At 36.7% G+C, this 21,834-nt stretch overlaps 1 long non-coding RNA gene across 1 annotated transcript in view; it reads right to left on the bottom strand.

Annotated features, from left to right (window-relative positions):
• The window catches only part of LOC136793923 (uncharacterized), a 44,341-nt gene extending 22,878 nt beyond the window's left edge, over positions 1-21,463 (bottom strand). Inside the window, exons 1-2 of the long non-coding RNA XR_010840007.1 lie at positions 21,284-21,463; positions 21,054-21,172 (exon numbers count right to left, since the gene is read on the bottom strand). This is a non-coding gene — a long non-coding RNA (uncharacterized lncRNA). The remainder of the gene's footprint in view (positions 1-21,053; positions 21,173-21,283) is intronic.
• Between the last annotated feature and the right edge of the window lie 371 nt (positions 21,464-21,834).

Raw genomic sequence — 21,834 nt, 5'->3', positions numbered from 1 at the left:
AGGAATTAGTTGAGACAGGAAGTAGTTGAGATGAAGACAAAAGTGTGAGGGGTATTTGAGATTCTTACCATGAAATATTTTTGTTGCTCCAAGGAAGGAATAATAAAAAGGTCATACGGTCAGCTAGTTTTGGAATATAGTGTTTCTGCCAGTTGCACGGAAATGTCTCCTTTTTGTGGTAAGGCATTTTGGGGCAGAATAGAGATACTACATTCTTGTAGGATGTTACTCTGTTAGGAAAAATTTGTCCTTTGTCTTTTGACATCTTCTGAGTAAAGGCAGGGCTAATGTTCTTCCAGTGTTCCTTTTTCTTATAATATGAATATCTTTGTGTAGATTAGACATGGAAGCACCCTGGTTGCTTAATCTGAAGAGGTATTAATTGGGTCTGCAAATTTTCTATTTTTGTAGTCAAAATATCTTCAAAATATTTTTTGTTTTGCTTTGTTCTTTTTGCCAGCTCTTGTAATTCAGACAGGAGGCAAATAGTACATCTTATATTTTTTTCTTACTACATCGGCCACCTCAGTTTTAAAATCATGAACAAAGAAGCTACATAGGGTAGATATAATATTCCCTCTGTTGAGATTGGTATAATGTCAAAAGGTAGTAGTGCTATGCCTTTAAAGTCTGGAGTAATTTTGATTTTTCCTTGTTTACAGGACTGAATTTTTGACTGAACAGCTTTCATAGAAAAGACATCAGAGATAGCAGTTAAGGGATCTTGCACTGTTTTATACCCATTTTGAGTTTTGATCCATAGGTTTGATATAATTTTGTAATCAATCTATTCTACTTAAAAAAAAAATAAAATCAGATTTTTACATCTCTGGGTCTCATAAGAAGATATATTAATTGGTAAAGGTTAGGAAGTCTCATACTATATGACCTAAGGACAATTCTCAGTTCTTCATTAAATTTTTGTTCTTCAGTCTGAGGGTTAAGAAAGCTGATTATAGGTCTGAGTTTGAAAAATGTTTGAAGGTGTAATTCCACTGGAGTTTGTGTGTTCTTCCTCACTTACATTAGAAGACACTGTGAGGAGTTATTTTCCAGTGAGAGGGCTTTGTTTAGGAAGGGGTAGTAGAGGGAAGAGAAAAGAGTCCAGTGGAGGTGCATCAAGAGGCACTGATCAGAAAGGAGAAGATAATCAATGTACAGAGAGCCAGGAGGCAGGACAACCCTGAGTTGGGTCAGAAGGAGGGGATACTTCAGGTTTGGATTTTAGATCCTCAATGTTATTATTAGTCTTTTTAAAGAGCTCTTTAAGGGAAGAAATTTTAATTTTCCCTATCTTATAAAATATTCTCCATACCAATTTTTTTAAACATCTTTATTGGAGTATAATTGCTTTAAAATGTTGTGTTAGTTTATGCTGTATAACAAAGTGAATCAGCTATACATATACATATATCCCCATATCCCCTCCCTCTTGCGTCTCCCTCCCATCCTTCCTATCCCACCCCTCTAGGTGGTCACAAGCACCGAGCTGATCTCCCTGTGCTATGTGGCTGCTTCCCACTAGCTATCTATTTTCCATTTGGTAGTGTATATATGTCCATGCCACTCTCTCACCTTGTCCCGGCTTACCCTTCTCCCTCCCTGTGTCCTCAAGTCCATTCTCTATGTATGCGTCTTTATTCCTGTCCTGCCCCTAGGTTCTTCAGAACCTTTTTTTTTTTTTTTTTTTTTTTTTTTTTTTAGATTCCATATATATAAGTTAGCATATGGTATTTGTTTTTCTCTTTCTGACATACTTCACTCTGTATGACAGACTCTAGGTCCATCCACCTCACTAAAAATAACTCAGTTTCATTTCTTTTTATGGCTGAGTAATATTCCATTGTATATATGTGCCATATCTCCTATATCCATTCATCTGTCGATGGACACTTAGGTTGCTTCCATGTCCTGGCTATTGTAAATAGTGCTGCAATGAACATTGTGGTACATGACTCTTTTTGAATTATGGTTTACTCAGGGTATATGCCCAGTAGTGAGATTGCTGGGTCATATGGTAGTTCTATTTTTAGTTTTTTAAGGAACCCCCATACAGTTCTGCATAGTGGCTGTGTCAGTTTACATTCCCACCAACAGCGAAAGAGGGTTCCTTTTTTCTACACACCGTCTCCAACATTTATTGTTTGTAGAATTTTTGATGATGGTCATTCTGACTGGTGTGAGGTGACACCTCATTGTAGTTTTGATTTGCATTTCTCTAATGATTAGTGATGTTGACCATACTTTGATGTGCGTGTTGGCAATCTGTATATATTCTTTGGAGAAATGTCTATTTGGTCTTCTGCCCATTTTTGGATTGGGTTGTTTGTTTTTTGATATTGAGCTGCATGAGCTACTTGTATATTTTGGAGATTAATCCTTTGTCAGTTGCTTTGTTTGTAAATATTTTCTCAGATTCTGAGGGTTGTCTTTTCATCTTGTTTATTGTTTCCTTTGCTGTGCAAAAGCTTTTAAGTTTCATTAGATCCCATTTGTTTATTTTTGTTTTTATTTCCATTTCTCTAGGAGGTGGGTCAAAAAGATCTTGCTGTGTGTATGTCATAGAGTGTTCTGCCTATGTTTTCCTCTAAGAGATTTATAGTGTCTGGCCTTACATTTAGGTCTTTAATCCATTTTGAGTTTATTTTTGTGTATGGTGTTAGGGAGTGTTCTAATTTCATTCTTTTACATGTAGCTGTCTAGTTTTCCCAGCACCACTTATTGAAGAGGCTGTCTTTCCTTCACTGTGTATTCTTGCCTTCTTTATCAAAGATAAGTTGACCTTATGTGCATGGGTTTATCTCTGGGCTTTCTATCCTCTTCCATTGATCTATATTTCTGTTTTTGTGCCAGTACCTTACTCTCTTGATTACTGTAGTTTTGTAGTATAGTCTGAAGTCAGGGAGCCTGATTCCTCCAGCTCCGTTTTTTTCTCAAGAATGCTTTGGCTATTTGGAGTCTTTTGTGTTTCCATACAAATTGTGAAATTTTTTGTTCTAGTTCTGTGAAAAATGCCATTGGTAGTTTGATAGGTATTGCATTGAATCTGTAGATTGCTTTGAGTAGTATAGTCATTTTCACAATGTTGATTCTTCCAACCCAAGAAGATGGTCTATCTCTCCATCTGTTTGTATCACCTTTTCTTTCTTTCATCAATGTCTTATAAATTATTTGAGTACAAGACTTTTGTCTCCTTAGGTAGCTTTATTCCTAGGTATTTTATTATTTTTCTTGCAGTGGTAAATGGGAGTGTTTCCTTAATTTCTCTTTCATATTTTTCATTATTAGTGTATAGGTATGCAAGTGATTTCTGTGCATTAATTTTGTATCCTGCTGCTTTACCAAATTCATTGATTAGTTTGCTGTTAGATTCTGTATGATTCTCTATGTATAGTATCATGTCATATGCAAACAGTGACAGTTTTACTTCTTATTTTCCAAATTGGATTCCATTTCTTTCTTTTTCATCTCTGATTTCTGTGGCCTAAACTTCCAAAACTGTGTTGAATTATAGGGGTGAGAGTGGGCTACCTTGTCTTTTTCATGATCTTAGTGGAAATGGTTTCAGATTTTCCCCATTGAGAATGATGTTGGCTGCGGGTTTGTCATATATGGCCTCTATTATGTTCAGGTAAGTTCCCCCTATGCCTGCATTCTGGAAGGTTTTTATCATAAATGAGTGTTGAATTTTGTCAAAAGCTTTGTCTGCATCTATTGAGATGATCATATGGTTTTTATCCTTCAACTTGTTAATATGGTGTATCACATTGATTGATTTGCGTATATAGAAGAATCCTTGCATTCCTGGGAGAAACCCCACTAGATCACGGTGTATGATCCTTTTAATGTGCTGTTGGATTCTGTTTGCTAATATTTTATTGAGGATTTTTGCATCTATGTTCATCAGTGACATTAGGCCTGTAGTTTTGTTTTTTGGTGACATCTTTGTCTGCTTTTGGTATCAGGGTGATGGTGGCCTCATAGAATGAGTTTGGGTGTGTTTCTCCCTCTGATGTAGTTTGGAAGAGTTTGAGAAGGATATGTGTTACCTCTTCTCTAAATGTTTGATAGAATTCGCCTGTGAAGCCATTTGATCCTGGGCTTTTGTTTGTTGGAAGATTTTTAATCACAGTCTCAATTTCAGTGCTTGTGATTGGTCTGTTCATATTTTCTATTTCTTCCTGGTTCAGTCTCAGCAGGTTGTGTTTTTCTAAGAATTAGTCCATTTCTTCTAGGTTGTCCATTGTATTGGCATATAGTTGCTTCTAGTAATCTCTCATGACCCTTTGTATTTCTGCAGTGTCAGTTACTTCTCCTTTTTCATTTCTAATTCTCTTGATATGAGTCTTCTCTATTTTTTTGTTGATGAGTGGCTAATGGTTTATCAATTTTGTTTATCTTCTCAAAGAACCATCGTTTAGTTTTATTGATCTTTGCTATCATTTCCTTCATTTCTTTTTCATTTATTTCTGATCTGATCTTTATGTTTTTTTTTTCCTTCTGCTAACTTTTTTTGTTTGTTTGTTTGTTCTTCTTTCTCTAATTGCTTTAGGTTTAAGATTAGGTTGTTTATTTGAGATGTTTCTTGTTTCTTGAGGTATGATTATATTGTTATAAACTTCCATTTTAGAACTGCTTTTGCTGCATCCCATAGGTTTTGGGCTGTTGTGTTTTCATTTTTAAATTTCTTCTTTGATTTCTTTAGTGATCTCTTGGTTATTTCGTAGCATATTGTTTAACCTCCATGTGTTTGTATTTTTTAACAGTTTTTTTTCCCTGTAATTGATATCTAGTCTCATAGTGTTGTAGTCAGAAAACATATGTGATATGATTTCAGTTTTCTTAATTTATTAGGCTTGATTTGTCACCCAAGATATGATCTATACTGGAGAATGTTCCATGCGCACTTGAGAACAAAGTCTTTTCTTTTGTTTTTGGATGGAATGTCCTAGAAATATCAATTAAGTCCATCTTATTTAATGCATCATTTAAAGCTTGTGTTTTCTTATTTATTTTCATTTTGGATGATCTGTCCATTGGTGACAGTGTGGTGTTAAAGTCCCCTACTATTATTGTGTTATTGTCAATTTCCCCTTTTATGGCTGTTAGCATTTACCTTATGTATTGTGGGGCTCCTATGTTGGGTGCATAAATATTTATAATTGTTATATCTTGGTCTTGGATTGATCCCTTGATTGATACGTAGTGTCTTTCTTTGTCTCTTGTAATAGTCTTTGTTTTAAAGTCTATTTTGTCTTATATGAGTGTTGCTACTATAGCTTTCTTTTGATTTCCATTTGCATAGAATATCTTTTTCCATCCCCTCACTTTCAGTCTGTATGTGTCCCTAGGTCTGAAGTGGGTCTCTTGTAGACAGCACATGTACAGGTCCTATTTTTGTATCTATTCAGCCAGTCTGTGTCTTTTGGTTGCAGCATTTAATCCATTTACATTTAAGGGAGTTATTGATATGTATGTTCCTATTACCATTTTCTTAATTGTTTTGGGTTTGTCATTGTAGGACTTTTCCTTCTCTTGTGTTTCTTGCCTAGAGAAGTTCCTTTAGCATTTGTTGTAAAGCTGGTTTGGTGGTGCTGAATTCTCTTAGCTTTTGCTTGTCTATAAAGGTTTTAATTTCTCCGTCGAATCTGAATGAGATCCTTACTGGTTAGAGTAATCTTGATTGTAGGTTTTTCCCTTTCATCACTTTAAATATGTCCTGCCACTCCCTTCTGGCCTGCAGAGTTTCTGCTGAAAGATCAGCTGTTAACCTTATGGGGATTCTCTTGTGTGTTATTTGTTGTTTTTTTCTTGCTGCTTTTAATATTTTTTCTTTGTATTTAATTTTTGTTTGTTTGATTAATATGTGTCTTGGCATGTTTCTCCTTGGATTTATCCTGTATGTGACTTTCTTTGCTTCCTGGAATTGATTGACTGTTTCCTTTCCCATATTAGGGAAGTTTTCAACTATAATCTCTTCAAATATTTTCTCAGTCCCTTTCTTTTTCCCTTCTTCTGGGACCCCTATAATTCTAATGTTGGTGCATTTAATTGTTGTCCCAGAGGTCTCTGGGACTGTCCTCAATTCTTTTCATTCTTTTTTCTTTATTCTGCTCTGCAGTAGTTATTTCCAGTATTTAATTTTCCAGCTCACTTATCCGTTCTTCTGCCTCAGTTATTCTGGTATTGATTCCTTCTAGAGAATTTTAAATTTAATTTATTGTGTTGATCATCATTGTTGGCTTACTCTTTAGTTCTTCTAGGTCCTTGTTAAATGTTTCTTGTATTTTCTCCATTTTATTTCCAGGATTTTGGATCATGATTACTGTCATTCCTCTGAATTTTTGTTCAGGTAGGCTGCCTATTTCCTCTTCATTTTTTTGGTCTGGTGGGTTTTTACTTAGTTCCTTCATCTGCTGCGTATTTCTCTGCCTTCTCATTTTGCTTAACTTACAGTGTCTGGGGTCTCCTTTTCCCAGCTTGAAAGTTCTTAGTTCCCATTGTTTTTGGTGTCTGCCCCAAGTGGGTGAGGTTGGTTCAGTGGTTGTGTAGGCTTTGTGGTGGAGGGGAATGGTGCCTGTGTTCTGGTGGATGAGGCTGGATCTTGTCTTTCTGGTGGATCAGACTGCCTCTGGTTTTGTGTTTGGAGTGTCTGTGACCTTATGATTTTAGGCAACCTCTCTGCTAATGAGTGGGGCTTTGTTCCTCTCTTGTTAGTTGTTTCTCATAGAGTGTCCAACACTGTAGCTTGCTGGTCGTTGAGTGGAGCTGGGTCTTAGCATTGAAATGGACCTCTGGGAGAGCTCTCACTAATTGATATTATGTGGGGCCAAGAGGTCTCTCGTAGTCCAGTGTCCTGAATTCGGCTCTCCCACCTCTGAGGCTCAGGCCTGTTACCTCACTGGAGCATCATAACCCTGTCAGCCACATGGTTCAGAAGAAAGCGAGGAAAAAAAAGAAAGTAAGAAAAATAAAATAAAAATAAATTAAAAATTTTTTAAAGTATTAAAAAAATAAAGTTTAAAAAGTAATAAAAATAAAAGAAGAGAGCAACCAAATCAGTAAACAAATCCACCAATGATAACAAGTGCTAAAAACTAAGATAAGCATAAAAATCAGAAACTAGTCAGTCACATACAGCAAACTCCAAGTCTACAGTTACTCCCAAAGTCCAGTGCCTTAATTTTGGGATGAGTCATTGTGTATTTATGTATTCCACAGATGCAGGGTACATCAAATTGATTTTGCAGATTTAATCTGATGCTTCTGAGGCTGCATGGAGAAATTTCCCTTTCTCTTCTTTTTTCGCACAGCTCCTCAGGCCCAGCTTTGGATTTGGCTCTGCCTCTGCATGTAGGTCAACTTCTGGCATCTGTTCTTTGCCTAGACAGGAGGGTGTTAAAGGTGCGGCTGATTAGGGGGCTCTGGGTCACTCCGCTTGTGGGGAAGGATGGGTATGGAATGTGGAAAGAGCCTGCAGCGGCAGAGGCCAGAGTGATGTTGCAACAGCCTAAGGCATGCCCTGTGTTCTTCTGGGGAAGTTGTCCCTGGAACATGAGACCCTGGCAGTGGCAGGTTGCACAGACTCCCGGAAGGGGTGTGGGTAGTGACCTTTGCTTGCTCACAGGCTTTTTGGTGGCTGCAGCAGCAGCCTTAGAATTTCATGCCTGTCTCTGGTGTCCGTGTTGATACCTGCATCTTGCACCCTCCTCTGAAGCTCTTTTAGATGGTGTTCTGAATCTCCTCTTCTTGTGCACCCCCAAACAATGGTCTCTTGACTCAGGCAGTTCCAGACTTTTTCCCGACTCCCTCCCAGTTAGCTGTGGTGCCCTAGCCCCCTTCAGGCTGTGTTCATGCAGTCAACCCCAGTCCTCTCCCTGGGATCTGAACCTCAAAGAAGCCTCAGCTCCCAGCCCCCACCTGCCCTGGCAGGTGAGGAGACAAGCCTCTCAGGCTGGTGAGTGCTGGTTGGCACCAATCCCTGTGCAGGAATCTTTCTGCTTTGCCCTCTGCAACCCTGTTGCTGCACTCTCCTCCATGGCTCCAAAGCTTTCCCCCACTGGCCCACCCCCTGTCTCCACCAGTGAAGGGGCTTCTTAGTGTGTGGAAACTTTTCCTCCTTCACAGCTCCCTCCCAGAGGTGTAGGTCCCATCCCTATTCTTTGTCTCTGTTTTTTCTTTTTTCTTTTGCCCTACTCAGGTATGGGGGGAGTTTCTTGCCTTTTGGGAAGTCTGAGGTCTTCTGCCAGTGTTCAGTAAGTGTTCTGTAGAAGTTGTTCCACACGTAGATGTATTTTTATTTTATTTTGGGGGAGGAAGGTGATCTCCATGTCTTTATCCTCTGCCATTTTGTAGGTCCTCGAAGAGTGATTTTCTGTAGCAGGCTTTATCAAGCAAAAAAAAGAATCTGAGAAGTTGAAACTTGATCTCTTGATACCAGTTATGACGAGATCTTTATAGTCCTTTCTTGTGTCCAAGCTCTTCTGCTTGTTTTCAGCCAGTGTTCTTTGAGAGTTGTTGCATCTATAGATGTATTCTTGATGCTCTGTGGAGAGAGATGAACTCCACGTCTACCTACTCCTCTGCCATCTTGAATATCTCCCATACCAATTTTTAAAATTCTGACAATGGAATATTTGGAGTCTATGAGCTCTTTGATTCTAAGACACAGCACAGTGGGTTATTGTATGTGTATCTTACGTTTTCTAGGGTGTCCGCTGGAATTCTAAATTGGTCTTGGGGAAAATCCTACCACAACTTCCAAGTATTTGGTGCTGTTTGGTCCCACTGACCTTTGTACACATAGAAAAACTGGAGAATGACACACAGGTTCATTGAATGACTAGAAATTACCCATTTTCAAATGACAATAGGACAAAACATTCAGGCCCTGAGAATCTCAGGACTACCCCCCAACTCATTCATGAGAACTCTGAGTAGTTAAACAAATCAAATAAAAAGCTTTTAAAAGGGACAATTAAGAGAAAGAATAAAGGCTTAGGTAGTATGTTTGCAGAGTGAAGTCCTTGTCAGGAGCAAGATGGACACATTTATCCAGTTTCTGGGACTCAGAGGAGCAACAAATGGGAGCAAACATATATGTTCAGTTAGGTGTCTAACTGGATGTTCATTTGTTTTTCTACTGCCTCAGAACTTTCAACCACGGCTGCCCATTAAAACAATCAGAAGAGCTTTAAAAATATCAGTGCCAAACACCACCCTAACCCCGTGTTTAATTTAGAGTCAATATTCTTTAAAGCTCCCTAAGTAATTCTAATATGCATCAAGAAACTCAGCAAGTCACCAAGGTGTTGAAGAATTAAGATAATTCCTTTCCCAAAGATGGAAAACCTGGTTGAGTTTTATATATAAAAAAATCTTGTCTCATGTTTTCCCCACTCTTTTAATATGTCAGTTTTTGACAAGTGAATTTTCTTTGAGTGGTTCACCCAAGGAGTCTGTGAAAACACTGTGAAGATGTCCACCTGAGGAAAAGCTAAGAATATAAATTTGGCAATGATTTCTCTTTGAACATTTGATCCATTTAGTGCTACAGTAACTTAGCAAGATCATGGAATTACACTTTATGTTATTCTTTACTTCCTTTCCCTACCTGATAAATCTTCATTCAGTTTCAGAATCTGTTCAAGTATTTGATTTTCAACCCTAGAAAAATTTCAACAGAATGTCTCTAGATATTTATTTTGCTGCTGATTTTGGCTATATAAGGATACTATTGCTAGTTTTTATTTAATAAACTAGCCTGACAACTGAATATTTTAAAATTCTTATTTTTTAAGAAAAACTTTCAAATATTAACTCTAATTTTAATTCCCATACCTACCATAGATGTAAGGATGCCAGAATAATGGAAATAAATATAAAAGAGATTTTGCTCTGACTTATTTCTCTGTAGAGATGAGGAGATGTGCTCTCTCTGCTTTGTTTACATTTAAAAAATTAGGTGTTGAGTCCCCTAACGCACAAGGTATTTGATGACATATAGGACAACTGTCATGAAGGTGATGATGTAGGTGTTATATAAACCAAGGTATATGTGTTATAGAATAAACTTTCATTACTTTATGTTCATTTTGCTGTGTGACAAGGACTTATGGTAAAGTATTTTCTTGTAGATTTGCTCCAACAAAGGACTATTGTTCAAGGACCAGTAATCCTTGATCTATACAGATGTAGAATCTTCTGCAACAATTAAAGAATACTGCTAAAAAGAATGCTGATTATTATATAAACATTTATTCTAAGTAATTAAATTTAATAATTCCTATCTAAAGTTTAGTAAAAGTTTAGCTTTATGACAAAATAAAACTGCTTTAATTGATAACCACCATTCTTTTAAAAATTAAAATACTGAGAGACAGTGATTTCTTCCTCCTTCTCTCCTTCCCTTCATCCATCTATCTACTATCTATCACCTTTCTAGTGACTTTTAACTGAATTATGGCCAGTAGGATGTGGTCAGAAGTTATGTGTCCTGCAATGATGTCTAGTTTTACGTGCCAACTTGGCTAGGCTATAGTATCTAATACTTTAATCAAACACTAATCTAGGTGTGTTTGTAAAGGTATTTTGCAGGTGTGGTTAACAGCTGTAATCAGTTGGCTTAAGTAAAGAGGATTGCCCTCAAGCTGTGGGGAGATCTAATCCAATCAGTTGAAGATCTTAGGAACAAAAACTCAGTTTCCCAGAGAAAAAAAATTCTGCCTCAAGACTTTGGAGTCAACTTCTGACTAAGTCCTGCCAGCCTGCCCTATGAATTTTAAACTTGTCAGCCCCCAGTATTCTGTGAGCCAATTCTTTAAAGTAAATCTTATTTTATTAAAATTATTTTATTTAAATAGGTGCCTGATTTGCAGAGCAGAATTATTCCTCTCTTCAGGGATTTAGGAAAGTTTTAAAATATTACAATATGGAGGTACTTAGTACATACATTAATGTATATTTTAGGAAATAAAGAAAAAATTGAGTTTTTTTTTAGACAGGAAGAATGAATAAATATTTACTAAAACTTTACATTTAGCGTATTGACCAAATAACATGGAAAGATTAAGCACGTCATTTCCTTCTTAAATAAATTTAATGAAGTCAAAGCATGAATAAAGTGTGTAATTTAGTTAATAATAATGTGTAAGTGTTGATTCCTTAGTTGTGACAAATGCAATATAGTAATGTAAGATAGTAATGTAATATATTCATATGTAAGATGTTAATAATAGAGGAAATTTGGTGAGGGATATATGGGAACTATACCAACTTGGTAACTTTTCTGTTAATCTGAAACTATTCTAAAATTAAAAGTTTATTTAAATTTTTAACATCAAAGCAAATTTGGCTTAATAAAAAGAATATCATTTAATTAAATTTCAAGGATAAATACAACTAGCAAGTAGACCGTAATTCTCTGGAGAGCCAATCACACAATCTCTTACTATTTAAAAAAAAAAAAAAAATAGACAACTGTATTATCAGGAATTTTCCTGGTAGACATGTGATTAGAACAAAAATGTAAGATGATATTAAGAAGTGACTCTGAGATAAATTTTCCTGAGACCACCTTTCCTCAGTTGATATTTCAGACATAGCCGTAGTGTTCCACTTTGCCTTCTTTAGCCAAGGGTCTTGGATAATGGATCTCCTTTCCCTACATTTCCATGGTAGACCATCTGCGTTTTGTTCATAAAGTAAGTCTCTTTCCAGAGGAGTTAAAATAAATTGAGCTTCCTAGTAAAACAGAGTTCTCCCAGTTCTACTTCCCTGAGCTTATTTCCAAACCAATGTTTTCAAGTTTCAGTTGTTTCCATTTCTTTCTTTTTTCAGCAATGTTTTGAAGATCATCCTTCTATATATAGCTTTATGTACTTTCCAACTAATTGTAACAAGATAATTTCCTAGATTTAGGCCCATAAATATTCATAAAAGGATTTTGGTAATTTTGTTAAATTTCTCTGTAGAACATGTGTGTCAGTTTATGTACCCAAAAGGACTAGCTGGGAATGATCATTTTGTAACATACTTGACAACAATTTGGCTTTACCATTAATTATATTTTTAAAATGTGCAAATTACCAACTTGGTTTTAATATTAATCTGTTGATGACTTGTGAAGCTAAATATATTATCAGATGTTTGTCATTTTTACTTCTATTTTGTGAATTGCCGACTACTGTTCTTTGCTCATGTGCTCTGATTTTCGAAAATCAATTTCTGTAAACTTGATTAATTTGTATACAAACTCCTCTCTTAGTTCTGAAAAAACCTGCTTTCTGAACCTGAAGCCCTGCACAGTGGTGAATTCACCTAGAGAACCACCTTGAGTGCCAACGTCCTCAGGCAACACATTTTTTCTTTAAACCATGTTTGACATTTGAAATTAAAAGAGAAATTGCCGATTCTTACCTTTCTATTGTGCTCTACAACCATGACTTTTCCAACCCTTTGCATTTCATTTTTTTCTTCAACCAATTGCAGAAATAGCTTATTCTCCCAATTAGCCACCTGCCATCCATACATATTTTTCCCCAAAGGCCCATCACCACTGTAAATGTGGTCATTTCTTTTAAACTTCAGTCTACATGTGCCAAATCCTCCATTCTCCTCTAACCCTTGTTCAAGAAACATGGTATATTTTGGTTCTCACTCTAAAATATCTTTTTGAAAAGTTCTAAGAACATAAGTAATGTTAATTCAAGCTGTTTCTTAAGAACATATGTGCTGCAGTAGGATTTCGTTTTAGTCCATTAGCAAAAAGACTGAACTAGATTGCTGGATTTGCTGATTCTTCTTTATTGTCCATACAAATAAAAATTTGTGCTCAAAAAGCTTTCCTCAGAGCTAGTTCTTTTAGGTCTTTCATGTTGCATATAAATACCTGCTTCTCTTACCCCATTCCCATATGGATTTTGAAGTCTTATGAAATTCCCCTTAATATTTATTTTTGCCTTCCCTCACCACCCTATGTACTTGACTAGTGAGGAATAATTCATAGAATCTCAAAAGGTCCTCACTAACTGTCTTGAAGCAGAATGCTATTTAAACATATTTTAGAAGAGCTGTTTATAAAATGAAAATGAATGTGATACTAGGTTTTATCGATGTTCTATATAAAGACTAGATTTAACTTTAGAAACTGTAGTATTATTTTCAGATATTGTCTGAGCTGTGGCAAATCTTCTGTATCCACAAAATATTTTGTAAATGTAACACAGTAGGTTAAACCTTCTGACTTTTACAACTAACTGCTGAACAATCATTGACAGGAAGACACTGGAACTCACCAAAGAAGATACCCCACATCCAAAGACAAAGAAGCCACAATGAGACAGTAGGCGGGGTGAAATCAGGATAAAATCAAATCGCATAACTGATTGGTTGGTGAATCACAAAATGGAGAACACTTATACAACAGAAGTCCACCCATTGGAGTGAAGGTTCTGAGTCCCATGTCAGGCTTCCCAATCTCGGGGTCTGGCAACGGGAAGAGGAATTCCTAGTGAATCAGAATTTGAAGGATAGTGGGATTTGACTATAGGACTTCGATGAGACTGAGGGAAACAGACTCCACTCTTGGAGGGCGCACACAAAGTAGTGTGCTCATCAGGACCCAGGGGAAGGAGCAGTGACCCCATAGGAGACTGAACCAGACCTACCTGCTAGTGCTGGAGGGTCACCTGCAAAGGGAGGGCATGGCTGTGGCTCACTGTGGGGACAAGTACACTGACAGCAGAAGTTCTGGGAAGTACTCCATGGTGTGAGCCCTGCCAGAATCTGCCATTAGCCCCATCAAAGAGCCCAGGTAAGCTCCAGTGTTGAGGTTCCTCAGGCCAAACAACCAACAGGGAGGGAACCGAGCCCCACCTATCAGCAGTCAAGCAGATTAAAGTTTTACTGAGCTATACCTACCAAAGCAACAACCCGCTCTATCCACCACCAGTCCCTCCCATCAGGAAACTTGCACAAGTCTCTTAGATAGCCTCATCCACCAGAGGGCAGACAGCAGAAGCAAGAAGAACTACAGTCCTGCAGCCTGTGGAACAAAAATCACATTCACAGAAAGATAGACAATGTGAAAAGGCAGAGGGCTATGTACCAGATGAAGGAACAAAATAAAACCCCAGAAAAACAACTAAATGAAGTAGAGATAGGCAACCTTCCAGAAAAAGAATTCAGAATAATGATAGTGAAGATGATCCAGGATATCAGAAAAAGAATGGAGGCAAAGATCGAGAAGATGCAAGAAATGTTTAACAAAGGTCTAGAAGAATTAAAGAACAAACAAACAGAGATGAACAACACAATAACTGAAATGAAAACATACACTAGAAGGAATCAATTGTAGAATAACTGAGGCAGAAGAACGGATAAGTGAGCTGGAAGACAGAATGGAGGAATTCACTGCTGCAGAACAGAATAAAGAAAAAAGAATGAAAAGAAATGGAGATAGTCTAAGAGACCTCTGGGACAACACTAAATGCAACAACATTCGCATTATAGGGGTCCCAGAAGGAGAAGAGAGAGAGAAAGGAACCAAGAAAATATTTGAAGAGATTATAGTGGAAAACTTCACTAACATAGGAAAGGAAATAGCCACCCAAGTCCAGGAAGTGCAGAGTCCCATACAGGATAAACCCAAGGAGAAACACACTGAGACACATAGTAATCAAAGTAGCAAAAATTAAAGACAAAGAAAAATTATTGAAAGCAGGAAGGGAAAAATGACAAATAACATACAAGGGAATTCCCAAAAGGTTAACAGCTGATTTATCAGCAGAAACTCTACAAGCCAGAAGGGAGTGACATGATATACTTAAAGTGATGAAAGAGAAGAACCTACAACCAAGATTACTGTATCCAGCAAGGATCTCATTCAGATTCAATGGAGAAATCAAAAGCTTTACAGACAAGCAGAAGCTAAGAGAATTCAGCACCACCAAACCAGCTCTACAACAAATGCTAAGGGAACTTCTCAAAGTGGGAAACACAAGAGAAGAAAAGGACCTACAAAAACAGAGCCAAAAAATTAAGAAAATGGTAATAAGAACATACATATCGATAATTACCTTAAACGTGAATGGATTAAATGCTCCAACCAAAAGACACAGGCTTGCTGAATGTATACAAAAACAAGACCCATATGTATGCTGTCTACAAGGGACCCACTTCAGACCTAGGGACACATTCAAACTGTAGTGAGGGGATGGAAAAAGATATTCCATGCAAATGGAAATCAAAAGAAAGCTAGAGGACTTCCCTGGTGGTGCAGTGGTTGAGCGTCCTCCTGCCAATGCAGGGGGTGCAGGTTCTTGCACCAGTCTGGGAAGATCCCACATGCCACAGAGCGGCTGGGCCCATGAGCCATGGCTGCTGAGCCTGCGTGTCCGGAACCTGTGCTCCGCAGCAGGAGAGGCCACAACAGTGAGAGGAATGTGTACCACAAAAAAAAAAAAAAAAAAAAAAAAAAAAAAGAAAGCTTGGGTGGCAATACTCATATCAGATAAAATAGACTTTAAAATAAAGAATGTTACAAGAGACAAGGAAGGACACTACATAATGATCAGGGGCTTCAATCCAAGAAGAAGATATAACAATTATAAATATATATGTACCCAACATAGGAGCACCTCAATACATAAGGCAACTGCTAACAGCTCTAAAAGAGGAAATCAACAGTAACACAATAATAGTGGGGGACTTTAGCACCTCACTTGCACCAATGGACAGATCATGCAAACAGAAAATAAGGAAACACAAGCTTTAAATGACAAAATAGACCAGATAGATTTAATTGATATTTATAGGACATTCCATCCAAAAACCACAGATTACACTTTCTTCTCAAGTGTACATGGAACATTCTCCATGATAGATCACATATTGGGTCACAAATCAACCCTCAGTAAATTTAAGAAAATTGAAATCATATCAAGCATCTTTTCTGACCACAGTGCTATGAGATTAGAAATCAATTACAGGGAGAAAAACGTAAAAAGCACAAACACATGGAGGCCAAACAATACGTTACTAAATAACCAAGAAATCACTGAGGAAATCAAAGAATAAATCAAAAAACAGGTAGAGACAAATGACAATGAAAACACGATGATCCAAAGCCTATGGGCTGCAGCAAAAGCAGTTTTAAGAGGGAAGTTTATAGCAATAAATGCCTAACTCAAGAAACAAGAAAAATCTCAAATAAACAATCTAACCTTACACCTAAAGGAACTAGAGAAAGAACAACAAACAAAACCCAAAATTAGCAGAAGGAAAGATAAAGATAGAGCAGAAATAAATGAAATAGAAACAAAGAAAACTGTAGCAAAGATCAATAAAATTAAAAGCTGGTTCTTTGAGAAGATAAACAAAATTGGTAAACCATTAGCCAGACTCATCAAGAAAAAGAGGGAGAGGACCCAAATCAGTAAAAATTAAAAATGAAAAAGGAGAAGTTACAACAGACACCGCAGAAATACAAAGCATCCCAAGAGACTACTACAAGCAACTCTATGCCAATAAAATGGACAACCTGGAAGAAACGGACAAATACTTAGAAAGGTATAACCTTCCAAGACTGAACCAGGAAGAAATAGAAAATATGAACAGACCAATCATAAGTAATGAAATTGAAACTGTGATTAAAAATCTTCCAACAAACAAAAGTCCAGGACCAGATGGCTTAACAGGTGAATTCTATCAAACATTTAGAGAAGAGCTAACACCCATCCTTTTCAAAGTCTTCTAAAAAATTTCAGAGGAAGGAACACTCCCAAACTCATTCTATGAGGCCACCGTCACCCTGATACCAAAACCAGAAGAAGATATTACAAAAAAAGGAAATTACAGGCCAATATCTCTGATGAATATAGAGGGAAAAATCCTCAACAAAATACTAGCAAACAGAATCCAACAACACATTAAAAGGATCATACACCATGATCAAGTGGGATTTATCCCAGGGATGCAAGGATTTTTCAATATATGCAAATCAATCAATGTGATACACCATATTAACAAATTGAAGGATAAAAACCATATGATCTCAATAGATGCAGAAAAAGCTTTTGACAAAATTCAACACCCATTTATGATAAAAACTCTCCACAAAGTGAACACAGAGGGAACCTACCTCAACATAACAAAGGCCATATATGACAAACCCACAGCAAACATCATTCTCAATGGTCAGAAACAGAAAGCATTTCCTCTAAGATCAGGAACAAGACAAGGATGTCCACTCGCACCACTATTATTCAATATAGTTTTGGAAGTCCTAGCCATGGCAATTGGAGAAGAAAAAGAAATAAAAGGAATACAAATTGGAAAAGAAGAAGTTAAACTGTCATTGGTTGCAGATGATATGATACTGTACATAGTGAATCATAAAGATGCTACCAGAAAAGTACTGGAACTAATCAATTAATTCAGTAAAGTTGCAGGATACAAAATTAATGCACAGAAATCTCTTGCATTCCTATCACTAATGATGAAAAATCTGAAAGAGAAATTAAGGAAACACTCCCATTTACCATTGCAACAAAAAGAATAAAATACCTAGGAATAAACCTACCTAAGGAGACAGAAGATCTATATGCAGAAAACTATAAGACACTGATGAAAGAAATTAAAGATGATACAAACAGATGGAGAGATATACCATGTTCTTGGATTGGAAGAATGAACATTGTGAAAATGAATATACTACCGAAAGCAATCTACAGATTCAATGCAACCCCTATCAAATTACCAGTGGCATTTTTTTTACAGAACTAGAACAAAAAGTCTTAAAATTTGTATGGAGACACAAAAGACCCCAAATAGCCAAAGCAGTCTTGAGGGAAAAAAATGGAGCTGGAGGAATCAGACTCCCTGAGTTCAGACTACTACACAGCCTCAGTAATGAAGACAGTATTATACTGGCACAAAATCAGATATATAGATCAATGGAATAGGATAGAAAGCCCAGAAATAAAACCACACACCTATGGTCAACTAATCTATGACAAAGGAGGCAAGGGTATACATTGGAGAAAAGACAGTCTCTTCAATAAGTGGTGCTGGAAAAACTGGACGGCTACATGTAAAAGAATGAAATTAGAACAATCCCTAATACCATACAGAAACTCAAAGTGGATGAGAGACATTACTATAAGACCGGACATTGTGAAACTCTTAGCAGAAAACATAGGAAGAACACTCTTTGATATAAATCACAGGAAGAACTTTTTTGATCCACCTCCTAGAGTAATGGAAATAAAAACAAAAATAAACAAATGGGATCTAATGAAACTTAAAACCTTTTGCAAAGCAAAGGAAAGTACAAACAAGACTAAAAGACAACCCTCAGAATGGGGGAAAATATTTGCAAATGAATCAACGGACAAAGGATTAATCTCCAAAATATATAAACAGCTCATGCAGCTCAATATGAAAAAAACAAACAACCCAGTCAAAAAATGGGCAGAAGACCTAAATAGACATTTCTCCAATGAGGACATACAGATGGCCAAGAAGCACATGAAAAGCTGCCCAACATCACTAATTATTAGAGAAATGCAAATCAAACTACAATGAGGTATCACCTCACACCAGTTAAAATGGGCATCATCAGAAAATATACAAACAACAAATGCTGGAGAGGGTGTGGAGAAAAGGGAACCCTCTTGCACTGTTGGTGGGAATGTAAATTGATACAGCCACTGTAGATTGAGAACAGTATGGAGGTTCCTTAAAAAACTAAAAATAGAATTACCGTATGACCCAGCAATCCCATTACTGGGCCTATACCTGTAGAAAACCATAATTCAAAAAGACACATGCACTCCAATGTTCACTGCTGTGCTATTTACAATAGCCAGGTCATGGAAGCAACCTAAATGCCCATCGAGCAACAAATGGATAAAGAAGATGTGGTACATATATGCAATGGAATATTACTCAGCCATAAAAAGTATGAAACTGGGTAATTTGTAGAGACGTGGATGAATCTAGATACTGTCATACAGAGTGAAGTAAGTCAGAAAGAGAAAAACAAATATCGTATATTAACGCATATATGTGGAACTTAGAAAAATGGTACAGATGTACCAGTTTGCAGGGCAGAAATAGAGACACAGATGTAGAGAAGAAACATATGAACACCAATCAGGGAAAGCAGCAGGGGGTGAGGTTGGTGGTATGATGAATTGGGAGATTGGGATTGACACGTATACACTGATGTGTATAAAATGGATGACTAATAAGAACCTGCTGTATAAAAAAATAAATAAAATAAAATTCAAAAAATAATAATTGCTTTAAAAAAAAATAAAAACCTTCTGACTTTTAAAAGACTGAGTGTTATGCTGAACCAAAAGGGCAAGTTAAAGCAAAACATAGTCGTCGCCTATACACTCTCTCTCCCTGTCCTTTACCACAGTGTTCTGATCAATCCCTTCCTAAACATTAACCCCCAAAATTTCCACCTGTTCCAACATGGTGGGCAAGTTTCATACAATTTTCACTGGTCCCTATTTGTCCTCTCTTGATATAGTTAGTTAATTTGTCCATGCTTAATCTTAACACAGGACATGACAATTGTGATTACTTCCTTAATTTTTGTGATTGATGATTTTATTGGTTTAGGGACTTTGAGAACTTCAGTTAAGTGTACTGAAAGGGTTGGACTTCTTGAGACCCTTGGAATCAGGGGATCTGTGACTTCATGGTTTTCTCCTATACTAAAAACAGTTATTTTTCCTGAGTCTTCCCTTCAAACCCTTCCTGTTTTTCAGAGTTTTTGGCATACAATAGAAAATTCTTTACCAAATGGATTTTCCCCCCTTTGCTTTATTAGAAAGTTATATTGGGTCACTTTTCGTGTAATTCTAGAACTTACTACCTTTAGCTGTTTTAAGCCTAGGAAATCCTATCACTAGGATATCATGGAGATTATATAAAGGAGGATGCAAGCTATTATCCAAGACCAATTTTCATCGATTTTCTTTGTTATCATCTTTGTATCTCTCTGTTTCACATTATAACCTGCTAATACAGATGAGTAAAAGAGGACAGAAAAGAGGTTGGAAAAAGGACCAAATCTTCTAGAAGCAAGAAAGGATCTAATTAAATACAAATAATTTGAAACTTTTCAGAAATTATTTATTTATGCTTTAAGAATAGACCCAGATGGCATCTTCTGGGATTCGTTTCCTTTCACCCCCTGACTATACAAAGTACCTTTATAAATCTCTGCATATTTTTTACCACGAATATTCTACTCTTTATGATCATTTGCTTTTGTTTCCTTGACTAAGCTGTATCTATTGAGTGGAGGGCTATATCATACATTATTGTTTCCAGCTTCTAGCATAGCACTGTTCTGTAAAAAGTATAAAACAAGGGTTTTGCAATTAAAAGTAATAGTTTTTGAGGGCTTTTCTCTGTGTCATGTCTAAACTGAGTACTACCTAAATGGAATTCTCATTTCATTCTCTTATAAACCTTAAGTGGGTGGTTCTGTAATTGTCCCCATTTTTAAGATGATGACCTGAAGCGTAGAGGGGAAAGTTAAACATATTATCAAAGGACACAGGGTAAATAAGTGGTAGACCTAGGATTTGGACAAATAAATGCTCTCACCTCTAACCAATCTGCTGTGCTGTTCCTCATGAACAAATGAATGGACAGATGAATGGTGCTTCCAGATTAACTTTGACTTGAACCTTAAAATGCCTCAAAAATAGAATTTTGACCATTGGCACCAATCTAAAAATAGATCTGCTGTAAGATGAATAAGGCTACAGCAGTACTGAGATGTCTCTCCTTTTTCTTCTCCTTTGCTGAACAAGTTACATGTAATTATACATCTCGAAGTTGGGCAACCAGAGAATCAGAAAGAAGAGATGTTAAAGAAGAAATATGGTTATTTAATAAACCTAATAATTAAGCCTAAATACTTAAACTTTTCTGGTCATATAGTTAATCCTACATTCTTTTAGCATGTATGTTGCAGTTTGCATGCTTATAAATTGCACATCTAGGCCCTTTATTATTCTGCTTACCAGTGTAGTGGTGATCGGGCTCATCTTGACCTTTTCTTGGGATTTCAGTTTAAGTGCAAACCATATGCAGTGAGGACTTTAAGTGGAAATCATTTGGAATTATAATACCTGCAATGCCTCTGAAATACGTTAAAAAGAACAATGGTTATGATAAAGTATTCACAGCTTCTAAAAAATGTATTCATTTATGTCTGCTGAGCATCGCTGAGCAATAGGTTTATTTAAATTACCTTTATATTTCCTTGCTTCTGTTGATTTCAAAGCAGTAGGATATTGTAGCCAGACTTCCCTTGGGCAACCAAAAAGTGAGAAGCCTCTATAAAAGCCCAGATATTTAACTGATTGCTTCAAACAATGGCTTTGAAATGGCAATGGTGTTTTTGATGAAATGCATTCTTAGAGGAATAACTTTTTCAATTGTTCATCTAATTGAAGGATATGAATATATTCAGAAAATCCTCAAATGAATTTATTATGCAGTCTGAAAGCACAAACATCATATTGCAAATATTACAACAAATAGGGTTAAAAAGGAAGTTAGCCACACGCCATGAGTTTTGTCTTAAGTTCCTAACTAACTCATTGCATTGTGTTCTTTGTGATTGTTCATGAGATGACAGCAGACTTCGTGACATGCAGCATGGAGATAGCTTTTAAGCTCTTTTGTATACTTCTCTAGGCTGCTGCTTCTTTAAATTGGGCTGCCAGCTGGCATCTGGGAAGTCAGCTCTGCAATATTTTAAGACTGACAGACTGGAGAAATGGGTGATTAGAGCTCAGC

Source organism: Kogia breviceps, chromosome 3 (genome assembly GCF_026419965.1).
Source record: "Kogia breviceps isolate mKogBre1 chromosome 3, mKogBre1 haplotype 1, whole genome shotgun sequence".
NCBI classification, from domain to species: Eukaryota; Metazoa; Chordata; class Mammalia; order Artiodactyla; family Physeteridae; genus Kogia; species Kogia breviceps.
Note: the sequence above shows the minus strand (reverse complement) of the source record. Positions and strands in the feature narration are given on the sequence as shown.